This window comes from Miscanthus floridulus, chromosome 6 (genome assembly GCF_019320115.1).
Source record: "Miscanthus floridulus cultivar M001 chromosome 6, ASM1932011v1, whole genome shotgun sequence".
Classification (NCBI taxonomy): domain Eukaryota; kingdom Viridiplantae; phylum Streptophyta; class Magnoliopsida; order Poales; family Poaceae; genus Miscanthus; species Miscanthus floridulus.
The window spans coordinates 123,789,488-123,802,235 of NC_089585.1; the positions used below are offsets into that span (position 1 = coordinate 123,789,488).

Below are 12,748 nucleotides of genomic sequence, written 5' to 3' on the forward strand. Positions count from 1 at the left end.
AGGTGTCATATCTGATAGACACCAGTGCATACTCAGTGCTGTACATGAGCAGATTCTGGGGTATGCACCTTTGCACCACCGTTGGTGCACTCGACACCTTGCCGAGAATTTACTTCGGAAGGATGGTACGAAGGACAACTTTCCTCTATTCGAGGAGGTTGCTCGCATGCTTGAGGTGTCGTTCTTTGAGGAGAAGTTGGAGTAGCTAAAAATGGCAACAAATGCAGAAGGTAGGCAGTGGCTGAGAGGATTGATGAGAGAACCTGAGAAATGGACAAGAGCCTACGACGATGGTGGATGGAGGTACGAGTTTCAGACTAGCAACATGGCAGAGTCATTTAATTGTGTACTCAAGGGTATACGTGGCATGCCCGTCAATGCCATTGTATCATTCACCTTTTATAGGCTAGTTACATGGTTTAACGAGAGACACGCTCAAGCAATGGCACTACAGAGTAATAATCAGAAATGGGCACCTAAACCTAAGAAGCATCTTGACAAGGCAAAGGAAAGGGCTACCACACATGACGTCGATTGCTTTGACCACAGCACCGGCAAGTACCAGATCACAGAAAAGGGGTGGTACAACGTCCAATGGTGAGGTCCGGCCATCAAGGAGTTATATTGTGGTACTTAGTAATTTCTCATGCCGATGTGGGAAAACCAGACAGTACCACTTTCCTTGTTCTCATTATGTTGCAGCATCTCAGCATCGCAACTTTGCCTACGAGACCCAGATACCGTGGGAGTTCAGTGTTGACAGCCTTGTATAGACTTGGTCTCCCTGTTTCAAGCCTTTCCTAGATGAGGGTCAGTGGCCACCTTACACTGGGCCGAAATACATTGTGGATCCAGGTACACATTGGGACAAACGTGGAACCCGGAAGAGGACGAGGCACAAGATGGTCATGGACCAGGTTTTCGGTAGAACGAGGCGAGGGAGAGCAACCCCCTTTCTTACTGACCCCGAACAGAACTAATGTGGCAAATGTGGTAGACTTGGGTATAATTCACGTACATGCCATTGGCCGCTTAGTCAGGTGAAAATAACTAATGTTTCACATGCATGTTTACTAGTATCAAAAAGTTATTTATTTATTTATATAAAACTAATCTGTACTTTCTCATTTTTTTGTAGGATGGAGCCGTTCCACCTGCTGGAGCCGTACTATGAGGAGAACCACCGAGGATGACTCACCGCAGAGGGGGAGGTAACGACTTTACTTCTGCTTGTTATTTTTCCTCTGCACATGTACTTGTGTTCACGAATTATGCTAATAATTTCTATTCTTTGCAGGAACTGTACCCTCTTCGTCCTCGAACCCACGATAAGTTCGAGGACATGCAGTACGATGACAGGTACACTCCTCTCCTTGAGAGGGCTGGACTTGACGTTGTATCATTCCAGGTTCGCCGTGGGTTGCCTGCCTTCAACCCTGCGGCGATCTCAACTCTAGTCGACAGATACCATAATTATGAATAGATTCACTTCCATTTATATTTTTGGTTCTCGATGTGCATATAACCGTAGTACTTCTTTCGTGTTTTGTAGATGGAGGCCGGAGACTCACAACTTCCTCCTACCTTGCGGTGAGATGACCGTTACTCTTCAGGACACGCAAAAGTTCCTGGGTGTCCGTATAAGTGGTCGCCCAGTTATCGGCCACTGCACTGCTGCTGGTTGGAGAGGTAGAGTGGAGGTCTTCCTTGGAAGAGAGCTTCCTCCAGAGACACCGGGTACCCGTTCCTCTGAAGTACTCATTAGTTGGCTGAGGCAGAACTTTGGTCAATGTCCTGATCATGCAGACAAGCAGACAGTTACCTACTACTACATGACATGGATCATGCACCTTTTTTGTTGTGTTATGTTCCCCGACGGGACGGGAGACACCGCATCATGGATGTACCTGCCCTGTCTTACTGACTGGGGCTACAACTAGGGTTCCGTAGTGCTGGGGTACTTGTACCGGCAGCTTTGCGAGGCGTGTCGCCGGAGTTCGCCGAACTCTTCATTAGGAGGATGTGTTTACCTGCTTCAGCTTTGGATGTGGTCTCGTCTACCGGTCGGTCGGCCCAAAGTTCTTGATCCTCGTCCCTAGTTCGAGGTGCATGGCCTTCGACGTCGACCGACGTATGCCTACCTTTGGGACCAAGTTAAGGGTCCCTTCGCCTGGAGTAAATGCGCCTACATCGAGTTCGAGAACGAGCTCGACGCACTCATGCTAGGGCTGGTGAGTTAGCTGCATTTCACATACTAATTTGTTTTTCCGATGTAAGCACTACTTGACTAAAGAATCAAATGCAGGTTAGTTGGGAGCCGTACGACGATGAACAGTATGAGCACATTGGGTTCAACATCATGTGCAAGATGGACGAAGACCTGTCCCTGATGCGGTGCCCGTTGATCTGTTTCTACGCGGTTGAGTTTCACCTGCCACACCGGGTTGCACGCCAATTTGGGTTGAGGCAGGAGTGGCCCGTGGAGCCGTTCTCGTTGTCAATAGACTTGCACAAGTAAGCGTCTTTGAACTGTTGTATACTTTATTGAATATGATAGGTCACTGTCTAATATGATGAGCACATAGTGTCTGCTCTCCAATTTTGTTATGATATCCTGTTGAAGCCTATAAGTTTGCAATTTCATTTCTTGCACCCTACAGGATCGATCATCAGGAACAAAAGAAGGAGACGGACTTTGAGACCTTGCACTGTGACTACATCGACCACTGGGATCACTTTCATGAGAACTTGTATGAGAATGACCGACCCCACATGAATGAGAACTTCAGAGCGTACCTATCTTGGTATAGACGGGCAACAAGGACCAAGCTGAAGGTGCAATGGACCCAAACAGACTATGCTGACATTGAGTCCTCCGACGACGAACAAACGTCTTACGACCTTGCGACGAGGGCCGGGACACAGGTGGAGCCTGCGTCGATCCTGGACCGAGTCGTAATGTCAACTATAACCCCATCATTTAAATACCATTGCAACTGGCATGCATAATGATGCACGTACTAAGATTTATATGTTACATCCATCACTTTACATAAACAAGAAGCTAAATTTCTGAGTTAGATGAGGATGCTAAGGATGAACCCACTGTGGCCTCAGCAGCTGCCTTCTTTTCCTAGTGGGCCTTGAGCAGTTCCCTGCCCTCAATTTCTTTCTGTATAGTCACTACAGAATAGATAGAAGTGCTACAGAATATGTATAATCTTAGTATAAGATTAAATAAACTTCGAACTCAAGAAATGAATCACCAAATTCTTTTGTAGGACATCTACCAAGTAATATGCTACAAATATAGTCACCAAATATACGTTTTCAGAAGAAACAAAACATTTAGAATGCAATCTTCATGTATTCACAGAGCTGGAGGTGGTCTGTGCTTTCTGCACATATACAACAGAAAAGGGAGAATTGTTGCTCTGCCAATTAGATCATGATAATCAAGTGATATGTGTTATCTCGCCAAAACATATCCACAGTATTGGTGTCCCTGCAATTGAACTATGTAGCAATCGCAATCAAATTCCAAAGCATTGTATTTATAGCAGCATAGATCTGCATCTTACATTTTGTAGATTTCCCAGAAAAATCCTAGAGTTTTCTACAAGTACTATAATTCAGTCAAATACAATGAAAATCTTAGCCAGAAACCATGAAGTAATGTTTTTAGCGAAAAAAAGTATCTCAAAAAGATGATCTAAAATTCCAAATTGAAAATCGGCAGCTATATCTTGAGTATATCAACAATGCAAACCAGACTCAGGGGTATAAAATTGCGATAAAGCTAAAATAAACTTAAAGAGTGCGCTCGAGTAAGGCAGATCTGTCCTAAATTAAAGTGAACATTCAATAACAATTAAAGCATAATTATAAATAGTGCCCAATACTTTTTGAGAACAGATGCTTCACCTCATGTAGTCGTTGCCCAAGCTCACGAAGCCGATCTTTTAAGGTGAGTAGAGCAGTCTCCTGGTCACGCCTTGGAGCTGGACCACAGACAGACATGTTGCGGTCTGAGCAGCTAGATGAGGGAAGGTCATCTTCATACTGGGAAATGACTATACTGCTGATGCCCCTGTTGCGCCGACTTCTTCCTCTGTTGCGCCAAATTGTGATTCAGTTATGATAAATTATTAAATCCAAGCTGCCAAGAGAAATATCGCGAAGTTTGGATGGAATGCTAACTGACCTATAAGGCGTTATAAGACTTGTACTGTCTAGCAAATTATTTATTTTGCCTCGTATGCTGTTCACAGCAGCAGACATAGATGTTACCAGTGTCTCGATGTCCACAGTAGAATCCTCGTCTTTACATGTCTGTGAATTGTTCATCTCAATACCAACATAACAACATTTGAAGTACATGACGACAAACTAAAAGTGCATTACATGACAACACAATGTAAAGTCCAAGATTAGACAATATTGTTCATGAATGTACCATAGAACTAGCAAGTTATGAAGACTACTGAGTGTAACGAGACCACTTTCCCTTTCTCTAGGCATCGGGATTCTCCTCCATCGCTGCCTTCGTTCGGAGCGCATGCTCAAGCTTCCTCTCCCTCTCATCCCTGTGTGAAGCAACACGCTTTCTTTCCTCCTCTTCCTTGTGCTCCTTTTCTGGAGCCTCCTCTCCGCGTCTCTTCTTCATCATCTCCTTGTCCTCTGCCTCCCATCGTAACAGTTCTGCATCCACTCTTTGTCTTCCGACTTGATCTCAGTTTCTGCAAAATAGATAATATATACCAAATCAATGCGTAAAAAATAATAAGGGGAGAGAGGATACCTTGCTCGCGAAGATGTATGGATCAAATCTAAGTATCCAAGGTCAAATTCGTCGATTTAAGAGATTCGGCGGGTTAGGGAGAGGAAGAAACCGAGAGAGAGGAGGAAGAAATGAGAGCAGCCTCGGCAAGGGAAACTTGGCCGCACGCTTTGAATCCATGCTCGGCGCCAGAATATATGGCGCCGACGGCGCCGAGGCGCCATGTATTCTGGCCCCAAGGTACCGGCCACGTGAACGTCACCTGGGATGCTCTGTTGTGCACGGCCAGGCACCTCGGAGCCAAGATCTGTGGCGCCGAGACGTTTTACTTCGGCGCCGACCATCAGCGTCTAAAGATGAGTTAAGTCTTACAGGAGACCAAACGTAAATTTTCTTTAAAAAAAAGAGTCAAATTGTAAAAAATTGGGTGTTTGCTTCGGGCTTTGCTTGGTGCTCGTGAACAAACTTTGCTTATCATATCATGTTATGGCACCACCGGGTGACGATCATTGTCTCATTGAACGACCACAGCGCAGCAAAGAATCCTGAATTTATGGCACGCGGTTACGAAGATGTCTGATGTCGGCTCCTCATTTGTTCGATGAAGACTTTGAAGAGCGATGCTGTCGTTGTGGAGATGATCAGGTCAATACGAATGCTGTTAACTACTCAACTAACAACAGACGCGGAGAGGCTTTGTGTGAGACGTGGATGGTCGCGCACGTTCCAGGTTTGCGATACGGTTGGACGGTGGTCCTATTATCGGTGCAATTTATTGCTCTATTCATTTGGTTAATAAGTCTTGGCCTGTGAAAGAAAAATACTATTCATTGACTGAAAAACTATGGCTTATAAGCCAAGCGACCATGACGTATATTCTGTGCGCATACAATATACTCCTCAGCTGGGCACCACGGGATGCATTAGGTGCGCGCCAACGTGAGGGACCAAATGGAGACGCAAGGAGCACTCCTTTTCCGCGTCAACGTTGTTCTCCATCGAGCCCAATTAGCACGACGCGGACAGGATTCTGGTGTCTGTGAATCGGAAATGTTAAAGGACAACCATGCGTTTTTCTCTCTCTCGGCACACAGTTTTTTTTTTTTTTTGTTATGAACGACGTATAGAAATATGAAGTAAAGAATCAAGCCATAGAGGAGACACACGATTTAACGTGGAAAACCCCTCCGATGTGAAGGGGAAAAACCACGGGCACCAGCCAGCAACAATCTCACTATCTCAAGAGTTTTGGGTTACACGCCTATGGCGGCTTATAAGAGAATCAAGTCTCCACGAAACCCTAGCAAGGGTATATATACCGTACCGTACCAGCCCAAGCCTCCGACAACGGGCCTCCACTTCGCTCCGTCAGAAGCCCAGCCTATATTCTGGAGTGAATTTGGAATAAGGGTGGCAATGGGTAAATCCCCATCGGGTATGGCCACCCCAGACCCATCCCCGCCATAAAATTTTGGTACCGTCAGAATACCCATACCCGTCATGGGTGGGGATTTTTCCCCAGACCCATACCCGGCGGGGTAAATCATACCCGTCGGGTCACCCGTACCCGCCAATAATTTATTCACGCATATGAAAATCAACAATTCAACAACAACCACCACTAACCAGAGCACATAAAATTAGACAAATAATAGCATATAATAATATCTTCTGCAAATTAAGATTTCTTTCCATTTAGTTTCTCCTCTACATTAGTCATGATTAATGTATAAGTTACTGATTATAGACATGGTTTCAGGAACTTTCAAGTAGAGTATTGGACTCGTTGACTGAAGAAGAGTGTAGCCATCTTGCAAGTACCCTACCTTCTATTGAAGCAGCATTGCTTGAATGGGTCATCAATCTCATGGCAGATGTGGTGAAAAATGAAAGCTACAACAAGATGAATGCTCGCAACGTTGCTATGGTTTTTACACCAAATATGACCAAGGTTACTGGCAAGCATATTTGTTTCTCTCTACCTACGTTACTTTTTAGAATCTGTAGTATAACCATAGAGAATTGATCTCTTTCAGATGGCTGGGTATTTTTCACCCATGGGTAAACGGTTACGGGGACCGCTGGAACATACCCATATCCGCGTACCCGATGGGTGAAGGGTTTGGTCCATTTACGTACCCGTGGGTAGTATGTTTAGTCCATATTTAGACCCTAATGGAGTAAATACCCGTCGAGTATCGGGTCGCGGGTCTCCATTGCCATCTTTAATTTGGAACAACTCCAACAGTTTTCTCATCATCCGATCGCTGGATCTGTCTATAGTTGACCATCTGATCCCCCATCGATTTAGCTATCTGTTTTTTTCCTTGTCGCTGACAAGCTGTTCCGCAAGTCTTCTCATGTTTCATTTCATTGTCTCCCCCCTTGAAAGCATCTAGGCCCCTAGTTGGATTTCGGTGATTAATGTCAATACAAGATTACTATGACTAACGTGTGTTTTGCAGAGGCAATTAAGTTAGGTCATGGTAATGGAGATCGATTGGGCAATCGAGGTTGTCATGCCCCTACGATGGAAATCGTTTCGGTTTTCAAAGGATGGACGACAAGGTTAAGGATGACTAGTTCTAAGTGTCGATTGGAGTTGGAAAGACACTTAGAGTAGTTTAGGACTTTGTTTTTCCTTTGGCCGTACTATGAAGGGGGGTATGAACGGGTAGCTTGACCTAGTTGAGTCTAGTGAGTTAGGTGTGGTGCACACTTGTTAAAACTAGCTCTAGGTAGCTCCTATGAATGCCTAAGATCGTTTGGAGCAAACTTCATTCACATATGTTCGAAAGTTGGAAGTGAATGGAGGGTCAAACACTGACCGGACGCTGGTTCCGGTGCGACCGGACGCTGGCCGCAGGGTCCGGTCAGTTCGTTTGACTGAGGTGATTAAGTCTGGTGTGACCGGACGCTGGAAGGTCATGTGACCGGACGCTGAGGGCCAGCGTCCGGTCGACTCCAGTAAGGGTCCAGACTTGGGAAAAAGTGACCGGACGCGTCCGGTCAGTGCTGACCGGACCCTGAGGGTTCAGCGTCCGGTCGAGTCCAGTAAGGTTCCAGTAAGGGTTTTATGCGACCGGACGCGTCCGGTCAGTGCTGACCGGACCCTGCCAGCGTCCGGTCGACTCGTTACTACTGGTTCACGGGTTGAACTGACCGGAGCGTCCGGTCATCGTGACCGGAGCGTCCGGTCATCCCGCAGAAGCTCATAACGGTTCGTTTTTCAGGCTGGCTTATAAATAGAAGCTCCACTCGTGAGTGGAGTATCCTTTGCTCATTCCAACAGCTGAGAAACACGTTTGTGAGTGCCAAGAAGAGCAAGATCCTAGTGAGGTGTTTGTGATTTGAGAATCCAAAAGAGTAGCCTCACTAGCAAATCAAGAGTAGCAAAGTGTGCATCCATCTTCTCATTAGGCTTCACGTGGTCAAGTGAGAGTTCGTGCTTGTTACTCTTGGTGATCGCCATCACCTAGACGGCTTGGTGGTGATTGGGAGTTTGGTGTTCACCTGGCGGAGCTTGTGGGTGACCCAACTCAAGTTGTGAGCGGCTTTGGGTGATTCGCCGCGACGGAGTGTCGAAGAATCAACCCGTAGAGAGCACTTGATCCTTGCGCGGATCAAGGGGGAGCTACACCCTTGCGCGGGTGCTCCAACGAGGACTAGTGGGGAGTGGCGACTCTCCGATACCTCGGCAAAACATCGCCGCGTTCCTTTCTCTATCTATTTACTTTGAGCACTTACTTTGAGCATTTACTTTGAGCAATTCAATACTTGTTTTTACATCCATAGAATTGCTTGCTAGAGTAAGTTTGGAACTTAGGTTACGAGGTTGTTGTGCTTTAGTTTGATACAAACACTTTTCTAGGCACAAGGGGTTAATTGGGCTATCCGTAGGATTTGATTATTGAAAGAAAATTTAGAATTAGCCCAATTCACCTCCTCTCTTGGGCATCTTGATCCTTTCAATTGGTATCAGAGCCTCGTGCTCACGTTTTTAAGCTTAATCGCTTAGAGCAAGATGTCTCACGGGGATGGACCTCCTCCTATCTTTGAGGGAGATGATTTTCCATATTGGAAAATCCGTATGGAGGCATACTTAGAAGCTCTAGATGTTGGAATTCTTAGAGCCGCCTCTCAAGGGTTCCCCGCACCTAGGAATGCCGCACAACTTCAAGGCGATGAAGTGAATTATGAGAAATGGAATTCAAAGGCTCGCAACACCATTTTTAGAGGCCTTTGCAAAGAGGTGTTCAATCGTGTAAGGAACCACAAAGATGCCTATGCTCTATGGTCGGACGTTTGTGCGCTCCATGAGGGAACCAAGAGTGAGCGTGAGGAACGCTATCATCTTGTGATTAAAAAGCTAAATTCTTTTGAGATGCTTCCCAAAGAAAGTGCTAATGAGATGTATTCTCGATTGAATGTTCTTGTAGAGGAAGTCAATGGGCTTGGACTCACTCAAATGTCACCATCCGACGTTGTGAGAAAAATCTTGAGTGTCCTCCCCATTGACAAATATGGGCACATTGTGACCGTGCTACATCAAGGTGATCTTTCCGCCGCTACACCGACACAAATCTTGGGAAAGATCAATGCTCATGAGATGTACATGCACATCACACCACAAGATGGCTCATCCTCTACAAAGAAGAAAGAGAAGGACTTAGCATTCAAAGCTAGCCAAGACAAGGGCAAAGCAAGACTTGAGTATGAGAGCTCAAGTGATGAAGATGATGAAGAAAGCCTTGCCCTCATGGTGAAGAAGACCACCAAGATGCTAAAAAGGCTAAATAAGAGTGGCATCAAGTTTGATGGCAAGAAGAAGAAGTTCTTCACTAGCTCAAGAAGAAAGCCAATCTCCGAGATGGATTGCTACAATTGTGGTGAACTTGGTCATCTAGCTCATCAATGCACAAAGCCCAAGAAAGACAAGTTCAAGAACAAGGGCAAGAAAGATGATTCAAGTGATGAAGATGAAAAGAAGAAGAACAAGCCATACAAGAAGAGAGATGGCAAAAAGAGGGAGTTCTATAAGAAGAAGAAGAGTGGCAAGGCCTATATTGTCGGTGATTGGCTCACGGACATTGATTCATCAAGTGGATCATCCGATGATGATAGTGACGATGAAAAGGTGGCCGCCATTGCTATTGATCTTGCATCTTCACCACCACCATCGCCATCATCCTCTACACACCTATGCCTTATGGCCAAAGGTGAACGCAAGGTAACTAAGAGTGATGATAGTAGTGATGATGAACATGCCAGTGATGATGATAGTGATAGCGATGATGATGACTCACCTACTTATGATGATCTTGTTAAAATACTAAGAAAATATACTAAGATCATTAGAAAGAGTAGAGCTACAAATGAAAAACTTGATGCTAAAAATGATTCACTCTTAGCTAAATGTGACACATTAGAAAAGGCTAATGATGAGCTCAAAGAAACAAATGATTCTATATCATCCAAACTCAAGGAGCTCAAATCTTCTAAGAAAGAGCTTAAAGATAAAAATGATAAACTTGAGTGGGTGCACAATGAGCTTATCACTAGTCACAATAAGCTAAAAGATGAATATGCAACTCTAAAGATCAATTATGATACCCTTATTATTGCACAAGAATTCTTACCAAATAAGCCACATGATGCTACTAACCATGTTGTTAAGATTGATATAGCTACCTCATATGATGATTTAATTGATGAAAGCATTGAGCATGGATCTAGTAGCAAGGGCAAGCAAGTGGTTGAGTGCAATGACCATGATGAGTATGTCAAGCTCAAGAGTAACAATGAGAAGCTCATGAAAGATCTTGAAGAAATAAAAAGTCACAACACCATTGTGCTAGAAACTCTTGATCATGACAAAGAGGTGATCCTTAAGAATGAGAAGTTAAAAGAAGAAGTCAAGAAACTCAAGGAGGAGAAGAACAATGATCTTCTCAAGGAAGAGAACAAGAAGCTCAAGATGGAGAAAGAGCATCTCAAGGTGGGATTGAGCAAGTTTGCTAGAGGCAAGCATCTCCAAAGTGAGCTACTCATGAATACCGTCATGAAGATGGATAGAAGTGGCATTGGATATATGGCAAGTGTAGAGAAGAAGAAGGCTCAAGCTCAACACCAACAATCAAAGCCAAAGCCAAAGCCAAAGAGATGTTTTGAATGTGGACAAGAAGGCCACTTTGCTCATGAGTGTCAAACTCCACCACCACAACCCTTGCCCAAGCATGCTAGACCCTTTGCTTTCAATGCTCACTACATGCTTAGAAAAGATTCGAGTGGAAAGATGAAAGTCATGTTCTTAGGTCCCCCAAACAAGAGTAGGCCTAAGAAAATTTGGGTGGCTAAGTCACTTGTTGAGAAGGTGAAGGGCCCTCAACAAGCTTGGATCCCTAAAGCTTGAATCTCTTGTGTGTAGGTGAACTACAAGACCGGTGGAAGTCATTGGGTTATTGATAGTGGTTGCACTCAACATATGACCGGTGATCCTCGTATGTTCACCTCACTAGATGAAGAGGTAGATGGACAAGAGAAAATAACATTTGGAGATAATTCAAAGGGCAAGGTTAAAGGATTGGGCAAAGTGGCAATATCAAATGATAATTCCATTTCCAATGTGCTCTATGTTGCTTCATTGAGCTTCAACTTGCTATCCGTTGGGCAATTGTGTGATCTTGGCTTTCAATGCTTATTCACCGAGAAGGAGGTTGTTGTATCCAAGGTAGATGACAATCAAGTGATATTCAATGGATTTAGATACAACAACTTATATCTAGTTGACTTCACCTCCGAAGATGCAAACTTGAAGACTTGCCTATTCACCAAAACAACACTTGGGTGGCTATGGCATAGAAGACTTGCTCATGTTGGGATGAGCTCACTCAAGAAGCTTATGAAGAATGATTTGGTGAGAGGGTTGAAGGATGTGAAGTTTGAGAAGGACAAGCTTTGTAGTGCATGTCAAGCCGGCAAGCAAGTTGCAAACACTCATCCAACCAAAGCTTTCATGTCAACCACAAGAGTGCTAGAACTCCTACACATGGATTTATTTGGACCGACAACATACAAGAGTTTGGGAGGAAATCTCTATTGTCTTGTGATTGTGGATGACTATTCAAGATATACATGGGTGTTCTTCCTTCATGACAAATCCGAAGTTGCATCTTGTTTCAAGAAATTTGCCAAGAGAGCTCAAAATGAATTTGAAGTGAAGCTCAAGAAGATAAGAAGTGACAATGGCAAAGAATTTGACAACACAAATATAGAAGCTTATTGTGATGAAGTTGGAATCAAACATAAAGTCTCCGCAACCTATACTCCTCAACAAAATGGTGTAGTTGAGAGGAAGAACCAGACTTTGATCACTCTTGCAAGGACAATGCTAGATGAGTACAACACCCCCGAAGCTCTATGGGCGGAAGCAATCAACACCGCATGTTATGCATCCAACCGCCTATTTCTTCAAAAGTTCCTTGTCAAGACACCATATGAGTTGCTCAATGGGAAGAAGCCGGGCGTCTCCTTCTTTAGGGTGTTTGGTTGCAAGTGCTACATCTACAAGAAGCGGCAACACCTAGAGAAGTTTCAAAGGCGTTGTGATATAGGTTTTCTTGTTGGTTACTCATTGAAGTCCAAAGCATATAGAGTATTTAATCATGCCACCGGCTTGGTTGAAGAAACATATGATGTGGAATTTGATGAATCTAACGGCTCCCAAGGAGCACATAAGAATCTTGATGATGTAGGTGATGAACCATTGAGGGAGGCTATGAAGAATATTCCGGTGGGAGACATCAAGCCAAAAGATGATGAAGATGATGTACAAGTCATTAACCAACCTTCTTTATCAAATGTACCACAAGATGGTGATAAAGTTGGGAGAGTAGAAAATGAAGATACTCATATCTCCCATGAGCAAATGGTGGTACAAGCACAAGATGTTGATGCTCCATAACCTCC

The 12,748-nt window shown here is 44.4% G+C and overlaps 1 long non-coding RNA gene and 1 pseudogene across 1 annotated transcript; one reads left to right on the forward strand and one right to left on the reverse strand.

Annotated features, from left to right (window-relative positions):
- The first annotated feature begins 211 nt into the window (after nucleotides 1–211).
- Nucleotides 212–3,009, forward strand: LOC136461170 (protein MAIN-LIKE 1-like; annotated as a pseudogene).
- A 98-nt stretch (nucleotides 3,010–3,107) lies between these two features.
- Nucleotides 3,108–4,271, reverse strand: LOC136459433 (uncharacterized). The gene is made up of 3 exons (XR_010760199.1): nucleotides 4,205–4,271; nucleotides 3,925–4,111; nucleotides 3,108–3,172 (listed from the first exon to the last, which is right to left on the reverse strand). It is a non-coding gene; the product is annotated as an uncharacterized lncRNA (long non-coding RNA).
- Nucleotides 4,272–12,748: the final 8,477 nt, after the last annotated feature.